Source organism: Fundulus heteroclitus, unplaced genomic scaffold (assembly GCF_011125445.2).
Source record: "Fundulus heteroclitus isolate FHET01 unplaced genomic scaffold, MU-UCD_Fhet_4.1 scaffold_229, whole genome shotgun sequence".
Classification (NCBI taxonomy): domain Eukaryota; kingdom Metazoa; phylum Chordata; class Actinopteri; order Cyprinodontiformes; family Fundulidae; genus Fundulus; species Fundulus heteroclitus.
Window position 1 is genome coordinate 212,232 of NW_023396641.1, and position 13,538 is coordinate 225,769.

At 38.8% G+C, this 13,538-nt stretch overlaps 2 long non-coding RNA genes across 2 annotated transcripts; one reads left to right on the forward strand and one right to left on the reverse strand.

Annotated features, from left to right (window-relative positions):
- Positions 1-2,796: 2,796 nt before the first annotated feature.
- On the reverse strand, positions 2,797-3,059 carry LOC118559117. Its single transcript, XR_004928660.1, has 2 exons — positions 2,970-3,059; positions 2,797-2,901 (listed from the first exon to the last, which is right to left on the reverse strand). It is a non-coding gene; the product is annotated as an uncharacterized LOC118559117 (long non-coding RNA).
- Positions 3,060-3,248: 189 nt separating this feature from the next.
- LOC118559120 lies at positions 3,249-4,992 on the forward strand. Its single transcript, XR_004928663.1, has 2 exons — positions 3,249-4,278; positions 4,763-4,992. It is a non-coding gene; the product is annotated as an uncharacterized LOC118559120 (long non-coding RNA).
- Positions 4,993-13,538: the final 8,546 nt, after the last annotated feature.

The window sequence follows — 13,538 nt, forward strand, 5'->3', positions numbered from 1 at the left end:
AGTATTGCAGCAATTGGAACAGCAGAAACAGCTTTTAAATAACGAAGCAGAAACCAGTTCCTTCTATCCTTTAGAGCCAACAAAGGGGACTTTATTAAGCCTACAGGATTCCACTGTTAATAAGATAAAAATCCTAACAATGATATAATATGGGTGTGTCAAGATTTTGTGGTAAATGAACCCGGATACAGCACGCACACACAGAGCTGAGTTTAAGAGAGTTTATTTAAAGGAGTGGATGATGATGGCAAGTGGAACCAGAGTTTGTTACCAGGCGGAGGTGAAGGATGCAGGAGCTGACTGGCAGGTGAGAGAGTCCACAGCTTCTCAGAGACGGGTAACAGAGTACACAGCTTATCAGAGACGGGGAGCAGAGTACACAGCTTCTCAGGGACGGGTAACAGAGTCCACAGCTCTTCAAGGAAGGGTAACAGAGTCCACAGCTCTTCAAGGAAGGGAAGGGTAACAGAGTCCACAGCCCTTCAAGGAAGGGTAACAGAGTTAACAGCTTCTCAGGGACGGCTAGCAGGACTAACCTTGAGGAGAAGCAGAGGTGGCAGGGCACCAGTTATGCAGGAGACAAAAAAACAGACAGGCATGGAGTGGGTATTGAACGACAACGGACCAGCGAGGAAACGTTCTTCTTCTTCTTCTTTTCTATTATGGCGGATCACAAGCAACTTTAAGGTGCATACCGCCACCTACTGTACATGAGTGTGTAGTAGCGTTACTTCACATCTATTAGATTCTATTTTTAGGGTTCCAAGCCCGCAGCGCAGGCAAACGGCTATGCCGTTCGTCTGCTCTGTGAGCAGAGAACCCTATTGTTTTTCGTGTGTTTTTAAATTATTAGGGTTCCAAGCCCGCAGCGCAGGCGAACGGCTATGCCGTTCGTCTGCTCTGCGAGCAGAGAACCCTATTGTTTTTCGTGTGTTTTTAAATTATTAGGGTTCCAAACCCGCAGCGCAGGCGAACGGCTATGCCGTTCGTCTGCTCTGTGAGCAGAGAACCCTATTGTTTTTCGTGTGTTTTTAAATTATTTATTATTAGGGTTCCAAGCCCGCAGCGCAGGCGAACGGCTATGCCGTTCGTCTGCTCTGTGAGCAGAGAACCCTATTGTTTTTTTTCGTGTGTTTTTAAATTATTTATTATTATTACGGGTAATTATTATTCTCCGCTAAAACGCGTTGGGCGGCCCATGCGGATTTGTAACGAACCTATTGAATCAGGTATCCAAGTACAGAATGTGCACCGCTACTCAAACCCAGAAATTCAGACCCCTCAACAACTAGGGGGCGCTATAACAAAGGACAATGCGTTTTGGCCTATAACCACCAAACTACTGGTCCCACACTCAAAAACTTCACATCACTTTGTTTATTGGATGATTCTGCAAAATAAAGGGAATTGGCACACCCTTCGTTTCCCAGCTAGTTTTCGCGCTACATGGCTACAAAGGTTAAACCTTTCTTGTTAAACTCCTCCTACATATTTTGTGCAATCCGCACAAAACTTCAAATATAACCATATAATGGACAAATAAAAAAAGTTATCGCGGCGGATTTTTGAATTTTGACTTTTTCGAAAAGTAACGCTAAAATAAGTGAATGTTAGCTAGCTAGCTCTAAATGTAATTGCTGATTATTCTAAAACTATAACAGATTTTGACATGTTCTTCATAACACATAGTCCAAATAAGATTTTGCACATGTGACCCGCATTTGAGGATTGTCCATCACTAGGGGGCGCTGTGATGTCAAGAAATCTACTACACAAGAATGGCTTATCGGATTTTTACAAAACCTTTTTCATCCCCTTCCAGTAATAGCCCTTAACTAAAGTCTTAAATATGGTAATGATTGAAACAAGTGGGCGGGGCCTATTTCCAAAAGTGTGAAAAAAAAACTATAAAACTTCAAAAAATTACTAAAAATCAATTTTGTGGTGTAACGATCTCAGATTTTCAGGATGTATTCCTTGAATAAGGTGTAACAATTCTCTCACTGCATGTATTGAGGTTTTTCAAAGTTGCACACTCTGATTTTTTAAAAGTTTGTAAAATGGAGAAATCTACGGAGCCTATGGAAAGAATTTTTTTTTACACGATGTTAAAGCGTGGCCACGCCTTACTAAAGCATGGCCACGCTTTAGTAAGGCGTGGCCATGCATTACGGAATACTCATACCATACGTTCAAACTGCACAGCCATATTAGGCAGTTTCAGAGAAGAAAGGTAATTGTGTGCTAAATAGAAAGTATTGTGTTTTGTGAGCAATTCATGCAGTGGAATCTGTTTTTTATTTGTTTTAGACCGATTCAATTAGAAGGGGTCATTGTTATTTAAGGAAACGCGTGTTTTAGCACATTGTGGCGTCGAGTCTAACACCAGTTGTGGACTTGTGAAGGTGCCTACACATTGTGCGCGAATGTGTCTGGTCGAGCGACAGGATTTCCATATGAGCGGGTTGCGACACTGGAGCTACGTGACGCTTTGCAAACTCAGCGAGGCCACAGAGGTAAACCCTTGTGACGCAAAACGCGTGATTAACAGCCGTCAAAGCGGGTTGTGAGGCGAGCGGCGGCACGCAAATGTGGCGAATCTGTCACTGATATGTTGTAGGCACCTTAAGAGCAAACACATGTACACAAAATGAAAAACCACAACTTCACAAAGCAACGAATCAGGTGCACACACAATGACAGGCGAACATTAAGAGATGTTCCTTTCCGTACAGCGGGGTTGTCACGGTATTACGTTTTCTGACCCACACGCAGAGCACAAACACACACAGGAAAACGGGTTAACAGGTTTATTTAGGTTAGGGGACGGTGTGAGCGCAGCAGGGCCGGAGACAGAGCCCGAGGGACCGGAGCCGTGGATGGCTGGATCTGACGCACTATCTGCGGGAGAGATCAGTGAATTAGAGCGGGGCAAGAGGAAAACGACGATCAGCTGATCGCGATCTTACCGTGCGCGTAGAGCGGACTGAAACCGGGGGGAATTGAGGGATCCAGGGATGACGCGAGCCAGAGGGCTTGACTTGAGACGCCCCCGGTCAAACTGCAGTCATCTGCGGTAGAAAGAGGAAAAAAGGCAGCAGGCAGAGGCCTGACTGGCGCTGTCCTCACAAAGGTTAAGCCGGATCATTAGAATGAATAGCAAGGAGTGTGTGAGTGTGTGTGTGTGTGAGAGAGAGAGAGAGAGAGAGAGAGAGAGAGAGAGAGAGAGAGAGAGAGAGAGAGAGAGAGAGAGAGAGAGAGAGAGAGATTATTTTGTCAACTCATTTTATTAAAACATTGATTTTGTTATGTATGTCCCTTAGGCTAGGTTTATTTATTTATATAGCACTTTTCCTGTGCGAAATAACTCAGTGCTTTGTGCTACCGATGTATGAAAAGTGCTTTATAAAAACAGTGTAATTAATTCATTCATTCATTTGCTTATAAAAGGCTTATCACGCGAGAGAGGATAATGTAGGTTACTGTGACATAATTACAGCTGTGACGACATTACAGTAGGCTACAACACCACTCTCTTATGTAAGATATTGCTTTACTGTTGTGAATTAGTCAAAAATCAAATTAGCAATAAGCCTACATTTAGGCCTGTGCATAATAAAATGATGACAAACTTTATACTGTGAACTTGTTCAAAACTCTTTATCCTCATACAAACCTATATCATACAGTCATCCTCAAAATAATATCCCCCAGAAAAAATTTGATTCAGAATTACTATTCAGAATTTAACCTGAATTTAACAAAAACTAATAAATAAAAATGCACTAAATTATAATTTAGTGTAATAAGATAATGCCATGCCATGAACAGTGGACCTGTCAACAGGTGTAGAAGTCTTTTTGAACATTTGATTGCAGTGATTCTATCAAAGTGCACCTCAACAAAATGTTAGCTTCAGATCCCCATTGGGCTTGTTTACTTGTTTTATTTGTGTGTTTCTTTTTAATATGTCTTTTAAACAAAATTCCGAATCAATGTCATGGTTTTAAGATAATTTTTATTTTTTATTACTTTTGTTAATTTTAACTTATTTCACTGACTTCTATTTTATTCCTTCTTTAATTAGAGGGTTTGAGTTATTTGAAGGACAACTATCTAGCCATGGGATGTGACAACTCTAATCTTGTGTTTTGTTTTAAAAGCATTGGGGCTGTATACGTACACTACAAGATGGAGAGACAAAAGAACCCCTTGTTGGTGTTTCTGCAAGACCGTGGAACAAATGAAGAAGTCTTAAGGAAACTTCAAAATGATAAGGTATTTCTATAAAAATATTAGGTGTCATCTACACAGTCTCAAATACATTTACAGTAGCAGCCCCATGAAATATGGGAAAGTGTTCCAAAACATTTAACATGGAATGTAACGAACGAATGCAGTGAGAGATTAGTAAAATGTTTGTATTATGCATTGCATGTGATAGATACACCTACCTGTGGATTACCTCTTAATTAAAATATATAAATAAAAATAGCATATAATGATCATACTAGTTTAAGCCATCAATGCTGCTCAATGATTTTATTGTAAACATAGTCTTAGAGATAGTTACATACACAGAGAAAAGTGCATAGTTTTTTTTCTGGATTATTAACCTGTGGTTTCCTTACACATTTTAAATGTAAGGTGCAAATATATAATTTTTTAAATAGGGTGGAAAAATAAAATTTTCAGAATGTATTCCTGATTTTGTCACTAATGAAGATTTACAAATGATTATTTTCTGTTTTTGAATTTGCAGATTGATTCTTCTGTCATTACACTGATGTCAGATGAAGATCTGGCAACGTACATCCCACATTATGGAGACAGATTAGCAGCTGTCGCATTCTGTCGCATGAATCACCGCCAAGAATCAGCAGAATCCAACAGAAAGGAGCTACTTGAAAAACTAAGAGAAAAGTGCTGTGCTCCAGGTAGTAAGGCAGTTAAAAGAATGCACACTTTCGAGAGACTGAGAGGAAATAAAAATGCAAAGAAAACTGCAAAGAGGGTAGAACTTGGGTGGATGAATTTCAATGAGAAAGAAAATAGCTTCAAACAGGTACGGAGTGTAAAAGGGGGAGGTACCCGGCATATCAGTGTGGACAGGCAAGCAAAAGTAAGTGACATCCAAGAAATGGCAGAGTCCCTGTTTTTCCCAAATGGTGTCTGCAGGTCTTTGAATCTGGCAGATCATGTTTGCAGTATCCACGACTTTGCACAAAATGAAATGGATCCAGATGTTACAGTTGAGGATCTTTATGAAAAAAAACAAAGTGAAGCTACTCAGATTGTACCTCTGTACCAAAAGTAATGTTAAAGACGCAAAAAGCGTTTCCAATAGTCAACAGTTGACAACCCTGGAAGTTGTGGAAGACTGCCCCCACAATGGTAAAGAAGATCAAGGATCAGACCAAGAAGTCATAATTGACTTATCTTAACTGCCAGACTCAGATTTGTTTGACCTCATGAATCCACAATCTGAAATACTGATAATTGAAGAACCACCCAATGTAGCGATTGACAACAAAGTTGAGGATGAAATTGTAGTGTATGAGGAAATGGAACAAGACCAAGCAGTCCTTGAAGTCACAACACAGTGTACAAGAACTGATCAAGCAGAAGGCAGAGTCATCGATATAGCATTGCTGGACTAGTGTCACAATTAGGGCACAAGACCTTAATCCAGACACCAATGTTTGTTATTAAAAGCTGGAAGCCCATCTTAAAAATCCTAAAAGATACTTTGTTTCCACACAAGCTTGTGGAAATAACGGAGGAACGGATCCCAACCCCAAAACGTGTTAAGCAGCTTCTGAAATTTCCAGAAGAGATGACAGCCATTCAAAACAATGTGGCCAGACATCTGAAGAGGTACATCGGGGAATCTGACAAAGGCTTGTTAGAGGCTTTTCTGTGTTTCTGCACAGGGGCAGATATTCTCTTTGGGCAAAACATCACTGTTCAGTTCATAGAGACGACTAAATTCCAGTGTCGACCTCAAGCTCATACCTGTGGGTGTCTACTGATGTTGCCTGTGAACTATCAGAACTACCCAGACCTCCGCACTGATTTTGACCTTGTTCTCAGAAGTGGAGTCTGGGTAATGGACATTATCTAAAAACTGATGGTTCATTGAATGTGAAGGAACAGCTCTCAAATGAACAACTACCATATCAAGTGCTGCTTAAAATCTGGCACACCAGAACAGTAAAGCAATTCTATATTTTGTTGTATATTTCTGTTAAATGAGGAGTACAAAATTGTTCTTGTTAATCACACGTTGCCAATGTTAAATAGGTAATGCTTTCTGAATAAATAAACAATAGTTGCTCTTTTGCATTCTGTTAACAATTCAAGTCAGTTTTTGTAAGAGAAATGTTGCAAAGTGGGAATTCTCTTTGGTTCAGATCTACTTTAAAACAATACAGTTTAAAGAATAACAAAAAAACTATTGTTCTAGCAGTTAATAACATATGATTTATATATGACATTATTTTATTTTCTCAAGACTGCTTTTCTGCTGTCATGTTCACTTAAAAATAAACTTTTTTTGAGTATGATTTGTGTATTCATCCCATTCTAATAAAGTAGTTGCTGTTTTGATAACAGATTCAATACAAATCTTAGTATCTTAAAACTTAACAGAAAGATAGCATCTGCTGCTGGTCTATAATGGTTTAGGCCCTCCTTACCCACCCAACTCCTAGGTCATCAGGATGTGGTCTTTTATAAGTTCTCAGAGTCAAAATCAGACATGGAGAAGCTGTGTTCAGCCTTTATGCTCCCCATGTCTGCAGCAAACTCCCAGAAAGCCTCAGATCAGCTGAAACACTCAGCTGATTTAAATCCAAGTTAAAGACCCACCTCTTCTCAGTTGCCTTTCCATTGTTTTTATTCAGGAATGTTTCTTTTAAGATAAGTCATTAATTTCTTGTTTTTAATCTCAAATCATTCTTTTAATTGTTTTATTCTCTGAGTTTTCCTGCACCCTGCTGTAATTATTTTAACGTTTTATGACTGACTTGTCTAACATGGAATGTGATATAAAACTAAACTTACTTTAAATGAATACATACTAATATATACATACTATAGTAATACATACATTACAAACACACAAACCAGTTTCACAATGAACGGCAACTGAATTGGATATTCTGTGGCAATGTCTTTTTTGATGAGAAACAAAAAATTCCAATTGTCTAGCAGATTTGAACAAACAAAGTTTCCTGTGAAATAATGACATCCTAAGCAAATTATTACACAATATGTTTTTATGTTATAATAACTTGAGTTACTTAGACCCATGAAATGTATACAAGTAATGTATTCATGTAATGACATGTAGACCCATTCAGATTTTCCAGGCAAGTTAATCAAAAACAATCGAATGTAGAACCTCCCGTATTCTAAGGTAAAATTCTTGAACTTGTGATATGTCTGTGGGGAATGTAAGGCCTGACTCTGACATGATCACATTACAGAGGTCAAACACATCTTCGTCACAAGGAATGGTTGACAGGAACTTGCATAACTGTTTAAAAGCATTAAGATTGTTGTGTGGAACAACAAAATCTTCACATTCCCACAGGTGTGGTGCAGAATACATCAGGTCAGGGATGCCACTGGGTACATTGGTATTCTTTGTTGGCCTGATACGGTGACTGTTCCACACAGCCTTGATGTTATCCAACTGTTCCTGACAGAAAAAAAAAGATATAGATTCATTTCAGTTTCATTACTTTTGCTTGCTTTTATTAACAAGGTTGCTAAGAAAGTAACCGGTTACTCTATTGTGGACTTTAGGAGAAGGGGCCAGGAGGCATGCAAAAGTCACAGTGCACAGTTTATTACTGCATTATGTTGCAGTGCATATGTGCACAGCAACATATTAAAATGTTTTTTTAAGAAAAGACAGACATTAACCAACTTTGGTCACAGGACACAGAGTTTTCATTTCTCGGTTTTTTGTTCACAAGGCTGCTCCTTTTTGGTTTGCGGTATTATATTAGAGTAACACACATTAATAAAGAGACAGCATAACTGTTTGCATTCAGAATTCAAAGTAGATATGAGGAAGTAGATTCCCCTGAAATAAATCCAAAAATGTGAAATCTAAAAATTGTCCACTTTCAGATTATATTAGCTTTCTTTGAGGTTCCTGGTGTTTCGTAAATTAAAAGAATCTCACTTATTTGTCAGCTTATTACAAATGAAATCAAAGACGCAGGTGATCCGTGTCTTTCAGCACCCTGGACAGTACCTTTTTTGTTGTGTAGGTGTTCTATTTAGCTATTATTATCACCATTCTTTTACTATTATTGTTTATTATTTTCTGTGGATGTCAAATTAAGTTTCTTTCCATCTGTGAGATATTTTGGATATGAGCTGCATACAATAGTAACTCATGACTGTTACCTGACTGAGCACAGTGCGCGCGCATGCTACTTGAGGTGCATGGTCCCTGTGTATTTCTAATCCTGGTGGGTTTTTTTTATCAGGATGACATCTTTTTTAGTAGGATAAATATCCCTTTTATATTTAATCCCACCGTCCCTGAAAACAGCTTTGAAAGTGTGGAAAGAGATCTAAAATGGTCCCTATAACGTTCAATAAATAGGCCTGCTACAAATATACAGAGGGAACATATTACTTCCCTCAGAACAATCTCTTATAAGTGGTTACAAACTATTTCAGAATTCGTCTAATAACAAATTTGACATTGTGTTAGCTACTCGTTCAGCAGTGACCAGAATTTTCTGAGCTTTACCTGAATTAGGCTCTGAAAACTGAGCTGCATCAGGGATTTGTCCAGAAAGTCACCCCCGAAAAGGCCTTGGTCTTTCAGCTCTCCGAAGAACTGGATCCAGAACTCCATTCCTTCTTTGCGTAAGATCCCCCACCAGCTCTCGATCCGTTGGTTTGAAGTGCTGGACGCAGCGATGAAACTCTGACTGCCAGATCTGTTGTCGGTATTGTGTTGGCGTAGGGAGGTTTGAATGTCTCTGATAACCACATTTTCGGTTCCTAAATCTGTCCTGATTACCCGAGGACATCCACCTGCCTGTTCCACAGCATCAATAAAGTAGCCTCCTATGACGCGCGGGTCGCTGTTTGTGTATGCCGCTTTTAACCAAATTATTTTGCGGGAAAACCCATCAATACAACAGTTGATGCAGATTCCGTATGGTTTTAATTTGTCATATGAATCTACGTGCCAAATATAGTTTGGTCCCAGAGCATAATACTGCCTTCGGTTTAGCCTCCGGGCTTGACGTTCAGCGGATGCGAGTGGATCCAGGGATGCGAGGATTAACCGTACATCCTCCTTTTTTGCCCTGATGCCATTCATCTGACATTTTTTGTGCATCCACCTATAACCATGCAATCTTCCGGGTCCTTCCAGCTCCTTCTGGATGAAGTCAATAACATAGCCAATGTCTGCATATGCTTTACGTCTCAATCCGTATGCCTTCAGCACTCAAATTAAGTGTCTCTTACTAATTAACACTGTGTGTTTAATAGCAAGAGATTGCAGGATGTCATTATAGTTCTTTCCAAGGTTGAAATAAAATGAAATCAAGTCTATGTTCTCCATATTCCTTGAATGTAAGCTACACCACCATAAATGAGCTCCCTCACAAATAACGCGTGGCCACGACTTAGTAAGTTGTGGCCACAACTTACTAAGTCGTGGCCACGACTTACCTATCTCGTGGCCACGACTTACTATCTCGTGGCCACAACTTAGTAAGTTGTGGCCACAACTTACTAAGTCGTGGCCACGACTTACCTATCTCGTGGCCACGACTTACTATCTCGTGGCCACAACTTAGTAAGTCGTGGCCACAACTTACTAAGGCGTGGCCACGCCTTAACATCTTCAAAAAAAAAAATCTTTCCATGTCACCAGAGGGGCTCCATAGAAATCAATGTATTTTCCACAAATATTGTTCAATCCCAATAAAAATGGCCACTATTTGTAAAGCACATTCAGACTGAATGTTTACTTCAGTTTGGTAAAAATCCAGCCGATTTTGAACTATTTCAAAGACTTTGAAATTCACACGTGCAAGACTATAAAGGCTAATATTTTTTTTCTCTGAAACGCTTTTTACAATGGGCGTTTAAAAAATCACATAGTTAGATAAAGCACTCTTTGAGATCCATGAATATTTTTAGAATTTTAGAGCAAACTGTTGATTTTTAACAAATTTATGAAGTTTGTGATCAGTTCACAGCTCTCATATATATATATTTAGATCAGGATTAACAGCACCAGGAAAAGATCAGATATGCTATATTATGTTAAAAAAAACTTAGGGAAACAAGCTGAAGAAAAACTTCTAGGTTTATATAATAAGATTTGGAAAGAAGGAAGATTACCTTCTAATTAGAAGGTAGCAATTATTGTGCCAATTATTAAACCAGGTAAGGATCCAACAAACCCTTTAAGTTATAGACCAATTGCACTTACTTCATGTTTAGGAAAGATTATGGAAAGAATGATAACAGAAAGGATTACATATTATGTAGAAAGTAAAAGACTGTTGTCTTCATGTCAAAGTGGATTCAGAAAAGGAAGTACAATGGATCCAGTTGTGTGTTTGGAATCAGATATTAGAAAAGCTCAGATTAATAGGGAAGTAGTAGTAGCAATATTTTTTGATAATGAGAAGGCATATGACATGGTATGGAAGGATGGGTTGCTTATAAAATTATATAAAATGGGCATAACAGGAAGGGCCTATAATTGGATTGAAGATTTTTTGTTTAATAGAGTTATACAGGTACAGATGGGAGTAACAAAATCTGATAAATATAAAATTGATAATGGAACTCCACAGAAAAGTATTATCAGTCTTTTATTATTCTCAATTGTAAGTAATGAACAACTGACAACAGCTTAATCGGTAAGTGTATCTGTCGCTGCTCCTGCAGTTAATTAATGAATTATTTCCACCTGTGGCCACGTCACCTGTCAGCGTGTATTCCCTCACTGCCAGTAACTTAGCTGATAAACCAAACAGGGATATCCTCATGATTTGCTATTAGCTCAGGCTAATTTAGCATGATGCACTTTTTCTTTTTTTAACAATGTTCAGAATGTGAAACAGTGTCCCGCATTTAATGGGTCTGATTCAGAAAAAGTGAAAAAAATTCCACCTGAGCTTTTCTGTAACAAAGAAGGCAGAGCTGCATCGGCTGTCAGTCAATAAGCAGAAGCTCCACTTCAGGAGCAGCTGCTCACCAGGACCGCCGTTAAATAAAATCACAAGGATTTTGATGCATGCAAATTATTAAGTAAACTATGTCAAATAAAAAAAATAAACTGCAGCTACGATATGGACTGGAGAACGGGAGCAGAAATTGTCAAGTCAAGAGGTGAGTGGACTGTGAAGCAGTTTGGCAACAGTGTGAAGGAAGAACTTGATGCTGCCGAGATGAAAGTTAACCAGGTGATGATGTGGAAAGTGAAGGAGAGGATGGGAGGCTGTCCAGGATGACGCCAAGGCTCTGAACCTGTAAATGAAGAACATTCATTATATATATATATATATATATATATATATATATATATAGATATATATATATATATATATATATATAGATAGATAGATAGATAGATAGATAGATAGATAGATAGATAGATAGATAGATAGATAGATAGATAGATATGGGGAACAGTTCATGGTGGGGGTTTGAGGGTCTCTGTTGATGCTATGGGCTGGGGACATGCAGCGCTGGGATGAAATGTCTTTAATGGAGGGAAGAGGAGCCCCAATGATCCCTTCTGCTGTCCCCACCACTCTCCTCATTTTCCACCAGTCGGAGGTGCTGCCGCCTCCACACCACACAGAGAGACAGCTGGTCAGAATGCTCTCTATGGTACTTCTGTAGAAGGTTGTGAGAATGTGTGGGGACAGGTGGGCTCTCCTCATCCTCTGCAGGAAGTACAAGCGCTTCTGTGCCCTCTTCACCAGTGACGTGATGTTCACAGACCAGGTGAGGTTGACTGTGATGTGCACCCCCAGGAACTTGGTGCTGCTAACCACCTCCATAGAAACCCAGAAATTCAGACCCCTCAACAACTAGGGGCGCTATAATAAAGGACAATGCATTTACGCCTGTAACCACCAAACTACTGGTCCTACACTCAAAAACTTGATGGCACTTTGTTTATTGGATGATTCTGCAAAATAAAGGGAATTGGCACACCCTTCGTTTCCCAGCTAGTTTTCGCGCTACATGGCTACAAAGGTTAAACCTTTCTTGTTAAACTCCTCCTACATTTTTTGTGCAATCCGCGCAAAACTTTATATATAAGTGTGTCATGGACAAATAAAAAAGTTATCGCGGCGGATTTTTGAATTTTGACTTTTTCGAAAAGTAACGCTAAAATAAGTGATTGTTAGCTAGCTAGCTCTAAATGTAATTGCTGATTGTTCTAAAACCATAACAGATTTTGACATGTCCTTCATAACACATAGTCCAAATAAGATTTTGCACATGTGACCCGCATTTGAGGATCGTCCATCACTAGGGGGCGCTGTGATGTCAAGAAATCTACTACGCAAGAATGGCTGATCAGATTTTTACAAAACCTTCTTCATTCCCTTCCAGACATTGCCCTTAACTAAAGTATTAAATATGGTATTTATTGAAACAAGTGGGCGGGGCCTATTTCCAAAAGTGTGGAAAAAAACTTGAAAACTTCAAAAATTCACCTAAAATCACTTGTGTGGTGTAACAAGCTCAGATTTTCAGGATGTATTCCTTGAATAAGGTGCAACAATTCTCTCACTGCATGTATTCCAGTTTTTGAAAGTTGCACACTCTGTTTTTTTCAAAGTTTGTAAAATGGAGAAATCAATGTATTTTCCACAAATATTGGTCAATCTCAATAAAAATGGCCTCTATCTGTAAAGCACAGCCAGAATAACCGTGTCTTTCAGTTTGATAAAAATCCAGGCGATTTTGACCAATTTACAAGATTTTAAAAATTAATGATACAAGATTATAAAGTTTAATTTTTTCTTTCTCTGAATCCATTTTTTTAATGACCATCAAAAAAGTCGCGTGGTTAGATAAAACACTCTTGGACATTCATGAATATTTTCAGAATTTTAGAGCAAACCGTTGATTTTTAACAAATTTATGAAGTTTGTGATCAGTTCACAGCTCTCATCATCCAGAGCTCTGCCATGCAGAACTGTGAACAGGGCGGCCATTATGCCCATATTTGGGCACATCACCGGAAGTGACGTCACATCCAGTGTTTTTTTTCTAAGCGGAGCAGAGACTTGAAATGAGAGGATAGCTTTTAGAGTTTTGAGAAGAACACATAATTTAAAAAATTTAATTGAATATAAAAAAGATCAAGCAGAAGCAAGGAAAGTTATTTAGAAGGCAAAGAAGACAAAATGGAGAGATTTTTGTGATTCAATAGGCAGAACAACTTCTATAGCTGAGGTATGGGGAATGATTAAGAAAATGAAGGGAAATAGATCAGAGAGAACATATCCAGTTCT